This window comes from Pseudorca crassidens, chromosome 2, assembly GCF_039906515.1.
Source record: "Pseudorca crassidens isolate mPseCra1 chromosome 2, mPseCra1.hap1, whole genome shotgun sequence".
NCBI lineage: Eukaryota > Metazoa > Chordata > Mammalia > Artiodactyla > Delphinidae > Pseudorca > Pseudorca crassidens.
This window is the reverse complement of record NC_090297.1, coordinates 15,222,294-15,237,238: the sequence shown is the minus strand read 5'-3', so window position 1 is coordinate 15,237,238 and position 14,945 is coordinate 15,222,294. Positions and strand designations below refer to the sequence as shown.

The window sequence follows — 14,945 nt, the reverse complement described above, 5'->3', positions numbered from 1 at the left end:
ATTCTTAAGAATAATATTTAAAATAACTCTGATTAAAAATAATTTTTAGGGTGTGCTCAGAGCAGGGAGTCTGAAGAAATGGCTCGTCTGTTTACAACACACCCGACAGGAATCAGGGTTCATTGTGACAAGGGGCACAAAACTTGTGGCCTTCCTATGAACAGATACCCAACACATATCCCCCCTTCACCTGCACGTGGCTGCTGGGCAGGACCAGTGGGACAGGGCTCAGTACTGGAAGGAAAGCTACAGTATTCAGTGGGGGAGTTTGCCACCTGGAGCCTGTCCGGTCCACGTGTGGCTGGGCCATGAGTGGTGTTATAGGCATAAAGACTTTGAACCCCTCTCTTCAAGGAAAAAAGAAAAATAGATTCCGTGTATATGCCATTCTGGAAAAGGCAAAACAATGGAAACAATAAAACGATCAGTGGTTGCCAGGAGTTTGCGGGGGAGGGGAGACGAATACATAGAATACAGAAGTTTTTATGAGCGGTGAAAATACTGTGTATGACACTATAATGATTTTATGTCATCATACTATCGTCCAAACCCACCATAGAACGTGCAACACTATTCACTTCATAAAGCGAACCCTAAGATGAACTAGGGACTTTGGTGATTATGATGTCAGTGCAGTTCAGCCTTAGTTTAAAAAAAAAAAGTCTTAAAAAGAATTAACACTCAGGGTAGACGTTTTTGGCAAAACCTTTGTTTCACTTCTATATATGTATACACATTATATATGTGTCTGTTGGACTGTAATGTAAAATGTGCTTTTTAGAATAAAAAAGTTTGCAGGTTACTGTAGTTATACTGGCAAATAAAAGCACAAATTAAAAAAAAATAATAATTTTTATCTCTTTCTTTGAGATTTTGTCCATATTGGCTTTTATTTTATTTTATTTTATTTTTTAGAATTAAAGCCTTAAAGATTGAATTGGAATTCTTCCTTGACGCTTCTTCTGCCCTATTTCCAGCCTTCCTTCCCTATCCACAGATAAACAAATCATGAAATTGAGGTGTAGCCACAAAATTAATAACATTATTTCCTGGTTTTTATTTCTACACAAATGGAATAATAGTGAACTTAACATCTTGCAAGGTGCTTTTTTCACTCTCTCCACATTGATCCCTATACAACTGATTGAAGGTATATAATGAAAAAGGCAACGTTGGGTCATAGACGATCCACATGTTTTCTTAAAATTTTATCTTGAAAAATTTGAAATCGACAGAAAAGTTGCAAGATTCATGTCATTAATACTCATAAATCCTTCAATTCACCAATTGTTGACATTTTGCTATAATTGCTTTACTCCTGTCTCACACACACACATTTGAGGGTAAGTTGCAGCGACTTCATTCTAAATAATTCAGCATCTATCGTCTAAAGATAGACATTCTCTTACATAACTTAACGCAGTTATGACACTCAAGAAATTTAACATTGATAGAATACTATTATCTGGTATACATTAAAAATGTCTAATACCCAATTTTCCCCTGTTGTCTCAATAATGCTCTTTATAACCAATTTTTTCATTTTTTTTTCAATCCAGAATCCAAACAAGAATCAGGCATTACATTTAGTTGCAATCTGTTGTGTCTGTTTGGTAATCTTTCATCTAGAATATTCCTCAGTCTTTTTTGTTTGCTTGTGTTTATGACATTGACATTTTTGAATCCAGGCCAGCTGTCTTACAGAATCCCCCTCCCTTTGGATTTGCCTGATTGTTTCCTCATGGTTAATCAGGTCAAACGTTTTTGGTAAGAATACTCCATAGGTCAGGTGGGAGGTGAGTATGGTATGAGGTAGGAATTCCGTATCTCTGTAGGGAAGGTTGATGATTTCAATACCTTTTGTCAAACAGTACAATCTTTCCCTTCTGATTTTAACGCTCCCTCTATCACCTAAGTTTCCACCTATGCTTGGATCTGTTTCTGGGCTTGCTTTATTTTACTTTCATCTATTTGTCTGCACTTGCCCTAATATCACTCTGCCCAATTACTATGGCTTTTTAAGTCTTCATGTATACTGAAGACATCTCTCCTCTTCCTCCTTCTTCTTTAGAAACGTTTTGGTTATTTTTAAACACTTATTCCTCCACATGAATTTTAGAATCAGTTTTTCAAGTTCTATGACAATTCCCATTGGAATTTTTATTGGAACTTCATTGAATTTTGTAGATGATGTGACGATATTTAGTCTTGCTAACCCTGAACATGACATGGGCTTACTCTCCATTTACTTAGGTCTTCTTATATGTCCTTCAATAAGGTTTTATGATTTTTCTTCCATGCAGTGAGATACTATTCAGCAACAAAAGACATGAACCATCAGGCCTCAAAAAGACATGGAGGAACCAAAAGTATATTACTAAGTAAAGGAAACCAATCTGAAAAGTTTACATACTGTATGTTTCCAACTATATGACATTCTGGAATAGGCAAGACTACTGAGAGTAAAAATATCTCTGGTTGTCAAGAGTTTGGGATGGGGAGAGCACATGAGTAGGTGAAACACAGGGGGATCCTTAGGGCAGTTAAACCATTCTGTAAAATACAGTGATGATAGATACATGACATTGCCCATTTGTCAAAATCCAGAGAATATACAACACAAAGACTCAACCTGAATGCAAACTATAGACGTTAGTTAATAATAATGCATCAATATTCATTCATTCATTGTAAGAGATGTCTCACGCTAACGTAAGATGCTAATAGTAGGGGGAACTATGTCTGTGTCCGGGATGGGAGGAGGTTTATGGGAATTCTGTACAATTCTTCTGTAAATCTAAAACCTTTCCTAAATACAAAAACAAAACCAAAGTTTATTAACTTATAAAGAACTGTTATTGTAATGTGTGCTTTTACATGATTATACACATTCTTTTTTAAAATATTGAAATACAGTTGATGTACAACATTACATTAGTTTCAGGTGTATTACATAGAGACTTGACATTTGCATACATTATGAAGTGATCACCATGATAGATCTAGTAACCATCTGGCCCCATACAAAGCTATTACGATATTACTGACCATATTCCTTATGTTGTATGTTACATCCCCATGGGTTATTTATTTTATAACTGGAGGTTTGTACTTCTTAATTCCTTTCACCTATTTCATCCAACCCCCAACCCTTCCCCTCTAGCAACCACCCATTTGTTCTCTGTATCTATGAGTCTGTTTTCATTTTGTTTTGTTTTGTTTTTTTGACTTTCCCCATATAAGTGAGATCATAGACTATTTGTCTTTCTCTGTCTGATTTATTTCACTTAGCATAAAACCCTCTAGATCCATCCATGTTGTCACAAATGGCAAGATTTACTTTTTTATGGCTGAGTAATATTCCATTGTGTGTGTGTGTGTGTGTGTGTGTGTGTGTACACCACATCTTCTTTAGCCATTCATCTATTGATGGACACTTTGGTTGTTTCCATATCTTGACTATTGTAAATAATGCTGCAATGAACATTGGGGTGCATATATCTTTTTAAATTCGTGTTTTTGTTTTCTGGTAAATACCCAGAAGTGAAATTACCGGATCATATGGTAGTTCTATCTTTAATTTTTTGAGGAACCTCCATACTGTTTGGCTGCACCAATTTACATTCCCACCAACAGTGCAGGAGGGTTACCTTTTCTCTACATCCTTGCCAACACTTGCTATTTGTTGTCTTTTTTTTTTAATTTATTTTATTTTTATTTATTTTTGGCTGTGTTGGGCCTTTGTTGCTGCACGCAGGCTCTCTCCAGTTGCAGGGAGTGGGGACCACTCTTCCCTGCAGTGCATGGGCTTCTCCCTGCAGTGGCTTCTCCTGTTGCAGAGCACGGGCTCCAGGTGCACAGGCTTCAGCAGTAGTGGTGTGCAGGCTCAGTAGTTGTGGCTTGCGGGCTCCAGCGCGCAGGCTCGGCAGCTGCGGCCCTAGGGACCAGTTGCTCTGTGGCACATGGGATCCTCCTGGACCAGGGCTCGAACCCGTGTCCCCTGCATTGGCAGGCAGACTCCCAACCACTGTGCCACCAGGAAAGCCCTTGTCTTTTTGATGAAATCTATTCTGACAGATGTGAGGTGATATCTCATTGTGGTTTTGATTGGCATTTCCCTGATGACTTGTGATGACTATCTTGATTACAACACAAGTATGGCGAAGATTTTATTTTCTTTCTTTGCCCAGAGCCCATTTTGTGTTTGACTGGCTTCCGTGCTCTCGGGCAGTGTTTCTTAAATTTTATTGTGCCTACAAATCACACAAGGATCTTTTTAAGATGCAGATTTTGATCCCTGGGTCTTGGGTGAGGCTGGAAAATTTACAGACAAGCTCCCTGGTGATCCCAATACTGTGGGCATGTGGTCCATACTTGGAGGAGCATGACATGCAAACAGACAAACAAACAAGACTGGAAGACCCAGTCTCTGCCCTCTACACTCTGGTTCCTAAATAAAGGGGCAAGAAATATCTAATTTCATGACAATGCTACCAGTGTTTTTGTGTTTTTTTCTAAATCCACCTTTTTTGTTTTTGTTTCGTTTTTTTTTTTTTGCGGTACGCGGACCTCTCACTGTTGTGGCCTCTCCCGTTGTGGAGCACAGGCTCCGGACGCGCAGGCTCAGCGGCCATGGCTCACGGGCCCAGCCGCTCCGCGGCACGTGGGATCTTCGCGGACCGGGGCACGAACCTATGTCCCCTGCATCGGCAGGCAGACTCTCAACCACTGCGCCACCAGGGAAGCCCCTAAATCCATCTTTAAAGGGCTGTTTTCACTGCCCTTTCTTTCTGAATCACGTTCAGTTTCTATTTCCAAAGACGCTGGAACTCCTTGCTTCAACTCAATGAGTCATCTGAGATTGGAAGTTTGTATGTCTGAATGAAACGCAACAAAAGGTCTATAACACCCCACGGCAGTCGATTGGGCCAACAAATATTTGTGTTTGTATAAGTCAAGAGCATACCGTGTTCTAAAGGCTGTGAAGGTCACAGCTGGGGTCACCCAGACAATGGCTGCTTTGGGGCTAGTCAGAACATGCTGCTTACTTGAATGAGAGTCTTAAGCCAGGTGGCAAACACGATGAGAGGGAGGTGGTTGCAGTGAACAAAGCTTATGTTTGCAGACAGCCATAGCACGGTGCAAGGACTCAGGGGATTAGAGTTCCGGTCCTGCCACAAACTTGCTGCGCCTCAGCTTCCCCATCTGTAAAATAAGATGATTGCACTCCATTCTAGTTAAGGGTGCTTCTAACTCTGCATTCCTTCTTTTTATTCTAAGCACATTCATTCCAAATAAGGGCCTGGATCTTCCTTTTCCAGGGCAAATGCTTCAAGTTTCCAGCTGCATCCTCCACCCGCTTCCGCACTGCCCCACCTTGCTCATCCCACCTTTGGCCCATTGAGCAGCAGACAGATGAGGCTCTGGCCTTCCAGATGCCTGACTTCATGTCTCAAAAGCAAGGGGAATCCAGTCCCGGGACAGGTGGCCTCTCCTGGGCAGACCCCAGGATGCTGATCACAGATAGAATACCTCCAACCACATTTTCCACTGATCTCAGATGGCCTGAGGGACACCTGGCTGGAGAAGTTCCTGGGTCCATCCTGGAACCAAAGAAGATTTTGCTACAATTGAATAGATTCAGAGTCAACTGAGGAAACGACGAGAGAGGCAGCTGGCTCAAACCAGAGCCCTTATTTGCTATGGGGAAATCAAACTCTTGACTTAAACCAAACCATGGCTTCAAGAAGCCATGAGCGGGCATTTCCTGAGCCTTCCTTGGATCTTCTCAGCTGCAGGTCCTGGGCCTCTAGAAACTTCAGACCATAGTTCTGTCCAGGTGTGAGCCAATTGTGACCCAGAGAAGCAGCTTATCAGTCAGCTCAGAGTCTTCCTCAGGCAGGGCCTAGAGTCAATCTTGTTGCCCTACTACTTGGTGTCTGGGACGGGCCCTCTGTACTGTTGACTGAAAAAAAAATGCACAACCTAAAAGTTGAGAGTTATGTTTTATTCGGCAGACAAAACTGAGGACTTAAGCCCAGGGCACAGCATCTCAGATAACTCTGAGACTGCTCCAATGAGGCGAGGTGGGGAGCCAGGATATATAGGAGTTTTTGCAGCAAAGACCAGGTAGTTGGAGCATCAAAAGATTACTGTTAATTAAAGAAAACCAGATATCTCAAGTTAAGGAATTTAGCGAATTTAGCACTTTTCTATGTATGGGAAGATGCAAGAGTTGGGCTCACTGAAATCTTTTCTTTGATACGCACCTCAGCTATCTGGGGCCAGTATCTGGGCTTCTCACTCTGAGTCTCAGGGTGCACCACTTGGGGTGGTGGCAGCAGCTGACTGCTAGTTGGGGGGTCAACCTGCCTCCATCCTGGGTTCCCTCAAGGCTGCTGTAATGTGATGGCTTGACGGCTGCCGTGTCCTTTGTTTATTGCTATGGCCGGCAATGTTTCTCATTCACAGTACCAACATATTTACTGTTCATTCATTCATTCATTCACTCAACACACATTTATGGACCCAAATTCAACAGGCCCTGTGCTATGTGCTAGGGGAATGAGATCACAGTAGCCGACCACCTCACCTTGTCAGCCCATAGCGAGTCCCCTCTGAGTTTTCAGCTCAGGAGAGAAGGGTATGCTCAACTTGATCTCCCTAATGCTGACAGAGGTTTTACTCTGCACAGGACTTCCCTGCTCACTCTGGTGTCCTGGCATTCTCCATGTGGTTTGAATGGAAGGGACAAGTTTCTTACACCTCCTTGGAGCACAACACAAGGAAATATAAGACTAAGAGATGCAGGGAGTTTCATGTCTAATGGGAAAGTCATTCCATATTCCCAAGGGGTTCTCAGTCATCAGGGAGATACACAGCTCTGTGCTTGGAGGGCTCCCAGACTTCAGAGAGCTCCTTGTTTGGTGGAAAGATTGGATACATAAATACTAATATCCAAAGATTTGCAGCACCTTATTAAAAAGCAGTGGGCTGGCTTACTGCTGAGGGAAGGAAAAGAGGTGACTAATCCCTAGGTGAGGTCCTTTGAAATAAGATATGTGGAAACAGCGTTTCTTTTAGGCCCTGCTCAATTCAGGCATGAAGGAAAAGCCCACAATCATAATTGTGCTGAGAGATTTATAAGTACAGCAGGCAGGCCAGGGTGGAGCAAATGTGAGACGACCATTCTAAGTGGCAACATTTTAAAGTGGAACACAGAATGAAGTATGTTCTCTGGAAACGATGGAGAGGAGGTTTTATCTGTGTCTCTGGATCAAACCCCAGAGAGAGGTCTGAGCAATGGAGAGATGTAACCAACCCAGAAGAGAGGTAAGGAATCACCAAGCTGCAGGGTCCACGAGGGGTCATTAAATCCAGCCCCCGGCTATAATGAAAGACTTGCTTTATCTAGCTCCCAAATGGGCTCTTGGCCTCTTTCTAAATGTCATTCCAACACTAGCCATCTCCAAAATGAGAGTCACATCTAGCTTAAACCTGTCATTATACTGTATCTGCCTCTCTCTTGAAAATACTGAATTGGTTGAAGATAAAGGCAGAGTGATAATTCCATCTTCCACAATAATTCTATCTTGTACAGTATGGCTTCAATGTGCCATAGGTTGAGCCAAGAAGGCCAGAAGAGCTGCAGTAATCTGGCCCCTTCCGACCTCTCCACCATTATTTCACTCTCTGAGCTTTGTCCATCTGGCCTTTTCTCACTGCCTCCAACAGCATACTTTCTCCTGAACACAGTCATAGTGCTTACAGCTTCCTCTGCCTAGACTGGCCCCAACAAACTACCCTTAGGGCTCCACTTAAGATTGGAGGTCTAATTTATTTAGAAAACTATTTCCAGAAGGGCAGTGCATCCTGCAATCATTGGGAGTGGGGGTGCTGGAAAAGCAGGTTGAGTTTCCAGAAAAGACTCCCAGAGTCACACCACAGAACTAATCTACCAAGGGAGCTGCTGCTTCTGCCACAACAGGAAGCTGTTTGTCAAACGGTGAAGCTGTCGTCACATCACGCCTTCACTAGAACACTCTGCCAGTAGATTGATGCCTTACATCTTGCTCTTTTCCCATTCACTCAGTTCTGATTTCAAATCTCAGGCAAATATACCTGATAGGCAGAATCTTAAAACACATGGAATCTTACCTGCAAGGAAGTCTTATTTAAGTTTTCCGGCCTCTGCAGTGCACTAGAAGGAGATGAAATAGATGCTGAGCAAGCCAGTTCATAGATATCTTCTACAGTCTGTCTTTTTGTTTATTCAAGTGCTATACACACCCTTCTTCCCATATCTGTACTTCACTTTCAACTAAGTGGTCTCCCTTTGAGCCTATTGTTCCAGTGGCATAAGGACCCCAAAATGACCATGTGGTAATTCCATATGCAACTAACTTCCAGTTTAACTGAACCAATTTTGCATACCCTAGTGAAGGTACTCCTTACCTGGACACTAATATCTTTAATCTCCCAACTAGGCCACAGAGGGACCTGCAGCCCCGGACACAATCAGGAAACTGACTTGTCAGATCGAGAAGCTGCTGCTGGAGCTACAGTTCCCAAATCACAATGCCCCTGCTACAAGCTTCTCCAGCCACATGGATGCCACAGACCCCAGCTCTCTCTCCCATTAAATCCGCTCTGAATTCAAGACTCATATGATTGTAACTTATTTACAGAACCTATATCTAATTCAGAAACCTAGCTGCAAAAGAGACCAGGAATGTTGTCTACAAAAACCCACTTTAAAGACACATACAGGTTAAAAGTAGAGGGATGGAGAAAGATACACCATGCTAACACTAATAAAAAGAAAGCAGGAACAACTATATTAATTTTAGACAAAACACGCTTCAGAGCAAGGAAAATTATCGGGAATAAAGAGGGGCATTTACACAATAATAAAGAGATTCGTTCTCTAGGAAGATATAACAATCCTTATTGTGTATGTCCCTATCAACAGATCAGCAAAACTGAACAGCACCATCAATCAACTGTACCTAATTGACATCTATAGAGTACTTCACTCAGCAACAGCAGAATACACATTCTTCCCCAAATCCTGTGAAACATTCACCAAGATAGACCACATTCTGGGCCATAAAACACCTTAAATTTAAAAGAACAGAAATCATACAACATATGCTCTCTGGCCACACTAAAATTAAACTAGAAACGAACAACAGAAAGATAGCTGAAAAATCTCAAAACACTTGCCAATTAAACACTGCAGTTTCTAAATAATACATCAGGAGAAATTAAAAGACATTTTGAGCTAAATGAAAATGAAAACACAGCCCCTCAAAATTTGTGGGATACAGTGAAAGCAGTGTTGGGGGGGGGAATTTATAGCATTAAATGCATACAGTAGAAAAGAAGAAAGATCTAAAGTCAATAGTCTAATCTTCCACCTTTGGAAATAGAAAAAAAAAACAAAGAAAACCCAGAGTAAGCAGAAGAAAAGAAATAACAAAAATGAGAGAAATCAATGAAACTAAAAGCAGGAAATCAGTAGAGAAAAGCAATGAAACCAAAAGCTGGTTCTTTGACAAGATTAATAAAATAGGACTTCCCTGGTGGCGCAGTGGTTAAGAGTCCACCTGCCAATGCAGGGTACACGGATTCGAGCCCTGGTCCGGGAAGATCCCACATGCTGCGGAGCAACTAAGCCCCTGCGCCACAACTACTGAAGCCCGTACCTAGAGCCTGTGCTCTGCAGCAAGAGAAGCCACCGCAATGAGAAACCCGCGCACCGCAACAAAGACAAGCCCTCACTCGCTGCAAGTAGAGAAAGCCTGCGTGCAGCAACGAGGACCCAACACAGCCATAAATAAATAAATACATTTATTTAAAAAAAAAGAAAAGATTAATAAAATCAATAACCTCTAGTGAGGCATCCAAACAAAGAGAGAATATACAAACATTAATCTTAAAGGAGGAGGCAGAGTCAAGATGGTGGCGTGGGAAGACGTGGAGTTAGCGTCTCCCCAAAACTAGGGCGCCTGCTGGCTGCTGGTGAGGGACTCTGACAGCCAAGGAGATGGGAGGAACCCCAAGGTAAACCGGTAGGATGTAGGGGGACTGAGGGGGGAGGAGAAGTGAAGGCCAGACAGGATTGGCGCCCCTGAGGCTGGGGAAGTCAGGAGAGGCAGGTGGGAGGGACTCTCTGGGAAGAGCAGGAGAGGAGCTGAGGGTGACTGCCCCACCCACTCGGGTCCAGGGAGCCTGCTGGTCTCCCAGGTGAGGTCCCCTGTCCTCTGAGACCAGGGGTGGGGGACACGCCTGGGCCCCTTCTGTTCCTTGAGCCTAAGCCCCACCCCCCAGGGCCTTTTCCAGCCCTGTGAGTCCTGAGCCTTGGCCCAGCACACTACCCAAAACTCACCCTTGCTTAGGCCCCACACTCCACAGCCAAGGCCTTCCCCCCCCCACCTTTTTTTTTTCCTTTCCCTCCTCTTCCTTTTTACTATTGTGGTACTGTTGTACCTTCCAGTGGTTGATTCATCTATATTTTTATTTTTATATTCTTCCTAACACATCTGTTAGTTTCCTAGTCTAATTTTATTTTTTACTTTGTTATTGTTTATTTTGTTGTTTTTTTTGGCCACCTCAGGGGGCTTGCAGGATCTTGGTTCACAAGCCTGGGGTCAGGCCGAAGCTCCTGCAGTGGAACTCTGAGTCCAAACCACTGAGCTAACAGAGAACCTCAGACCCCAGGGAATATTCATTGGAGTGATCAGCATCAAGACCCAGCTCTACCTAATAGCCTACAAACCCCAGAGTTGGAAACCTCAGGCCAAACAACCAGTAAGACAGGAACACAGTCCCACTCATTAAAAAAAAAAAAAAAATTGGGACGTCAGAAAAATATGTCACAGATGAAGGAGCAAGATAAAAACCTACAAGACCAAATAAATGAAGAGGAAACAGGCAATCTACCTGAAAAAGAATTCAGAGTAATGACAGTAAAGATGATCCAGAATCTCAGAAATAGAATGGAGGCATGGATTGAGAAAATACAAGAAATGTTTAACAAAGATTTAGAAGAACTAAAGAACAAACAAACAGAGATGAACAACATAATAACTGAAATGAAAAATACACTAGAAGGAATCAGTAACAGAAGAACTGAGGCAGAAGAATACATAAGTGAGCTGGAAGACAAAATGGTGGGAATAACTGCCAAGGAGCAGAATAAAGAAAAAAGAAAGAAAAGAATTGAAGACAAACTCAGAGACCTCTGGGACAACAATAAACACACCAACATTCAAACTATAGGGCTGCCAGAAGAAGAGAAAAAGAAAGGGTCTGAGAAAATATTTGAAGAGATTATAGTTGAAAGCTTCCCTAACATGGGAAAGGAAATAGTCATTCAAGTCCAGGAAGCACAGAGAGTCCCATACAGGATAAACCCTAGGAGAAACACACCAAGACACATATTAATGAAACTAACAAAAATTAAATTCAAAGAAAAAATATTAAAAGCAGCAAGGGAAAAACAAAAAATAACACACAAAGGAATCCCCATAAGGTTATCAGCTGATTTTTCAGTGGAAGTTCTGCAGGCCAGAAGGGAGTAGCAGGATATACTTAAAGTGGTGAAAGAGAAAAACCTAAAACCAAGATTACTCTACACAGCAAGGGTCTCATTCAGATTCGATGGAGAAGTCAAAAGCTTTTCAGACAAGCAAAAGCTAAGAGAATTCAGCACCACCAAACCAGCTTTACAACAAATGCTAAAGAAAGTTCTCTAAGCAGGAAACACAAGAGAAGAAAAAGACCCACAAAAACAAACTCAAAACAATTAAGAAAATGGTAATAGGAACATACATATCGATAATAACCTTGAATGTAAATGGATTAAATGCCCCAACCAAAAGACACAGACTGGCTGAATGGATACAAAAATAAGACCCATATATATGCTGTCTACAGGAGACCCACTTCAGACCTAGGGACACATATAGACTGAAAGTGAAGGGATGGAAAAAGGTATTCCATGCAAATGGAAATCAAAAGAAAGCTGGAGTAGCAACAGTCATATCAGATAAAATAGACTTTAAAATAAAAACTGTTAAAAAAGATAAGGAGGGACACTACATAATGATCAACGGATCAATCCAAGAAGAAGATATAACAATTATAAACGTTTATGCGCCCAACACAGGAGCACCTCAATACATAGGGCAAATGGTAACAACCATGAAAGGAGAAATCAACAGTAACACAATAATAATAGGGGAGTTTAACACCCCACTTACACCAATGGACAGATCATCCAAACAGAAAATAAATAAGGAAACACAAACTTTAAATGAAACAATAGACCAGATAGATCTAATTGATATTTATAGAACATTCCACCCCAAACTGGCAGGATACACTTTCTTCTCAAGTGCACATGGAACATTCTCCAAGATAGATCCATCATGGGTCACAAATCAAGCCTCGGAAAATTTAAGAAGATTGAAATCGTATTAAGCATCTTTTCCAACCACAACACTATGAGATTGGAAATCAATTAGAGGAAAAAAACAGTAAAAAACACAAATACATGGAGGTTAAACAGTGCACTACTAAATAACCAAGAGATCACTAAAGAAATCAGAAAAGAAATTTAAAAATACATAGAAAAAAATGACAATGAAAACACGACGACCCAAAACCTATGAGACACAGCAAAAGCAGTTTTAAGAGGGAAGTTTATAGCAATACACTGTCACCTCAAGAAACAAGAAAAATCTCAAATAAACAATCTAATCCTACACTTGAAACAACTAGAGAAAGAAGAACAAAGAAAATCCAAAGTCAATAGAGGGAAAGAAATCATAAAGATCAGAGCATAAATAAATGAAGTAGAAATGAAGACAACAATAGCAAAGATCAATAAAACTAAAAACTGGCTCTTTGAGATGATAAACAAAATTGATAAACCCTTAGCCAGACTCATCAAGAAAAAAAGGTAGAGGACGCAAATCAATAAAATAAGAAATGAAAAAGGAGAAATCATAGTTGACACTGCAGAAATACAAAGGATTATAAGAGACTACTACAAACAACTATATGCCAATAAAATATACAACCACAAAGAAATGGACAAATTCTTGGAAAGGTACAATTTTCCAAGACTGAACCAGGAAGAATTAGAAAATATAAACAGACCTATCACAAGTAATGAAATTGAAACTGTAATTAAAAATCTTCCAACAAACAAAAGTCCAGGACCAGATGGCTTCACAGGCGAATTCTATCAAACATTTAGGGAAGAGCTAACACCACTCCTTCTCAAATTCTTCCAAAACATTGCAGAGGGAGAAACACTGACAAATTCATTCTACAAAGCCACCATCACCCTGATACCAAAACCAGAAAAAGATATCACAAAATAAAAATTACAGACCAATATCACTGATGAACATAGATGCAAAAATCATGAACAAAATACTAGCAAACAGAATCCAACAGCACATTAAAAGGATCATACACCATGATCAAGTAGGATTTACCCCAGAGATGCAATGATTCTTCAGTATATGCAAATCAATCAATGTGATACACCACATTAAGAAATTAAGGAATAAAAACCATATGATCATCTCAATAGATGCAGAAAAAGCTTTGGACAAAATTCAACACCAATTTATGATAAAAACTCTCCAGAAAATGGTCATAGGGTACCTACCTCAACATAATAAAGGCCATATATGACAAAAACCACAGCAAGCATCATACTCAATGGTGAAAAACTGAAAGCATTTCCATAAGATCAGGAACAAGACAAGGATGTCCACTCTCACCACTATTATTCAACATAGTTTTGGAAGTCCTAGCCACAGCAATCAGAGAAGGAAAAGAAATACAAATTGGAAAAGAAGAAGTAAAACTGTCACTGTTTGCTGATGACATGATACTATACATAGAAAATCATAAAGATGCCACCAGAAAAGTACTAGAACTAATCAATGAACTTGGTAAAGTTGCAGGATACAAGATTAATGCACAGAAATCTCTGGCATTCCTATATACCAACAATGAAAAATCAGAAAGAGAAATTAAGGAAACACTCCCATTTACCATCGCAACAAAAAGAATAAAATACCTAGGAATAGACCTACGTAAGGAGGCGAAAGACTTGTACTCAGAAAACTATAAAACATTGATGAAAGAAATCGAAGATGACATAAACAGATGGAGAAATATACCATGTTCTTGGATTGGAAGAATCAATATTGTGAAACTGACTATACTACCCAAAGCAATCTACAGATTCAATGCAATCCCTATCAAACTACCAATGGCATTCTTAACAGAATTAGAACAAAAAATTTTGCAATTCGTATGGAAACACCAAAGAACCCAAATAGCCAAAGCAATCTTGAGAAAGAAAAACAGAATTCGAGGGATCAGGCTCCCCCGACTTCAAACTATACCACAAAGCTGCAGTAATCAAGACAGTATGGTACTGGCACAAAAACAGAACTATAGATCAATGGTACAAGATAGAACGCCCAGAGATAAATCCATGCACGTGTGGCCACCTAATTTACGACAAAGGAGGCAAGAACATACAATGGAGAAAAGACAGCCTCTTCAATAAGTGGTGCTGGGAAAACTGGACAGCTACATGTAAAGGAATGAAATTAGAACACTACCTAACACCATACACAAAAATAAACTCAAAATGGATTAAAGACTTAAATGTAAGACCAGACATTATAAAACTCTAGGGCAAAACATAGGAAAAACACTGTTTGACATAAACCACAGCAAGATCTTTTTTTGACCCACCTCCTGGAGTGATGGAAATAAAAACAAAAATAAGCAAATGGGACTTAATTAAACTTAAAAGTTTTTGCACAGCAAAAGAAACCATAAACAAGACAACCCTCAGAAAGGGAGAAAATATTTGCAAATGAAACAACAGACAAAGGATTAATCTC

General features: G+C 40.6%; 1 non-coding gene across 1 annotated transcript; it reads left to right on the top strand.

Annotated features, from left to right (window-relative positions):
- Nucleotides 1-47: 47 nt before the first annotated feature.
- LOC137220379 (small nucleolar RNA SNORA11) lies at nt 48-177 on the top strand. The gene has a single exon (XR_010941677.1). It is a non-coding gene; the product is annotated as a small nucleolar RNA SNORA11 (small nucleolar RNA).
- Nucleotides 178-14,945: the final 14,768 nt, after the last annotated feature.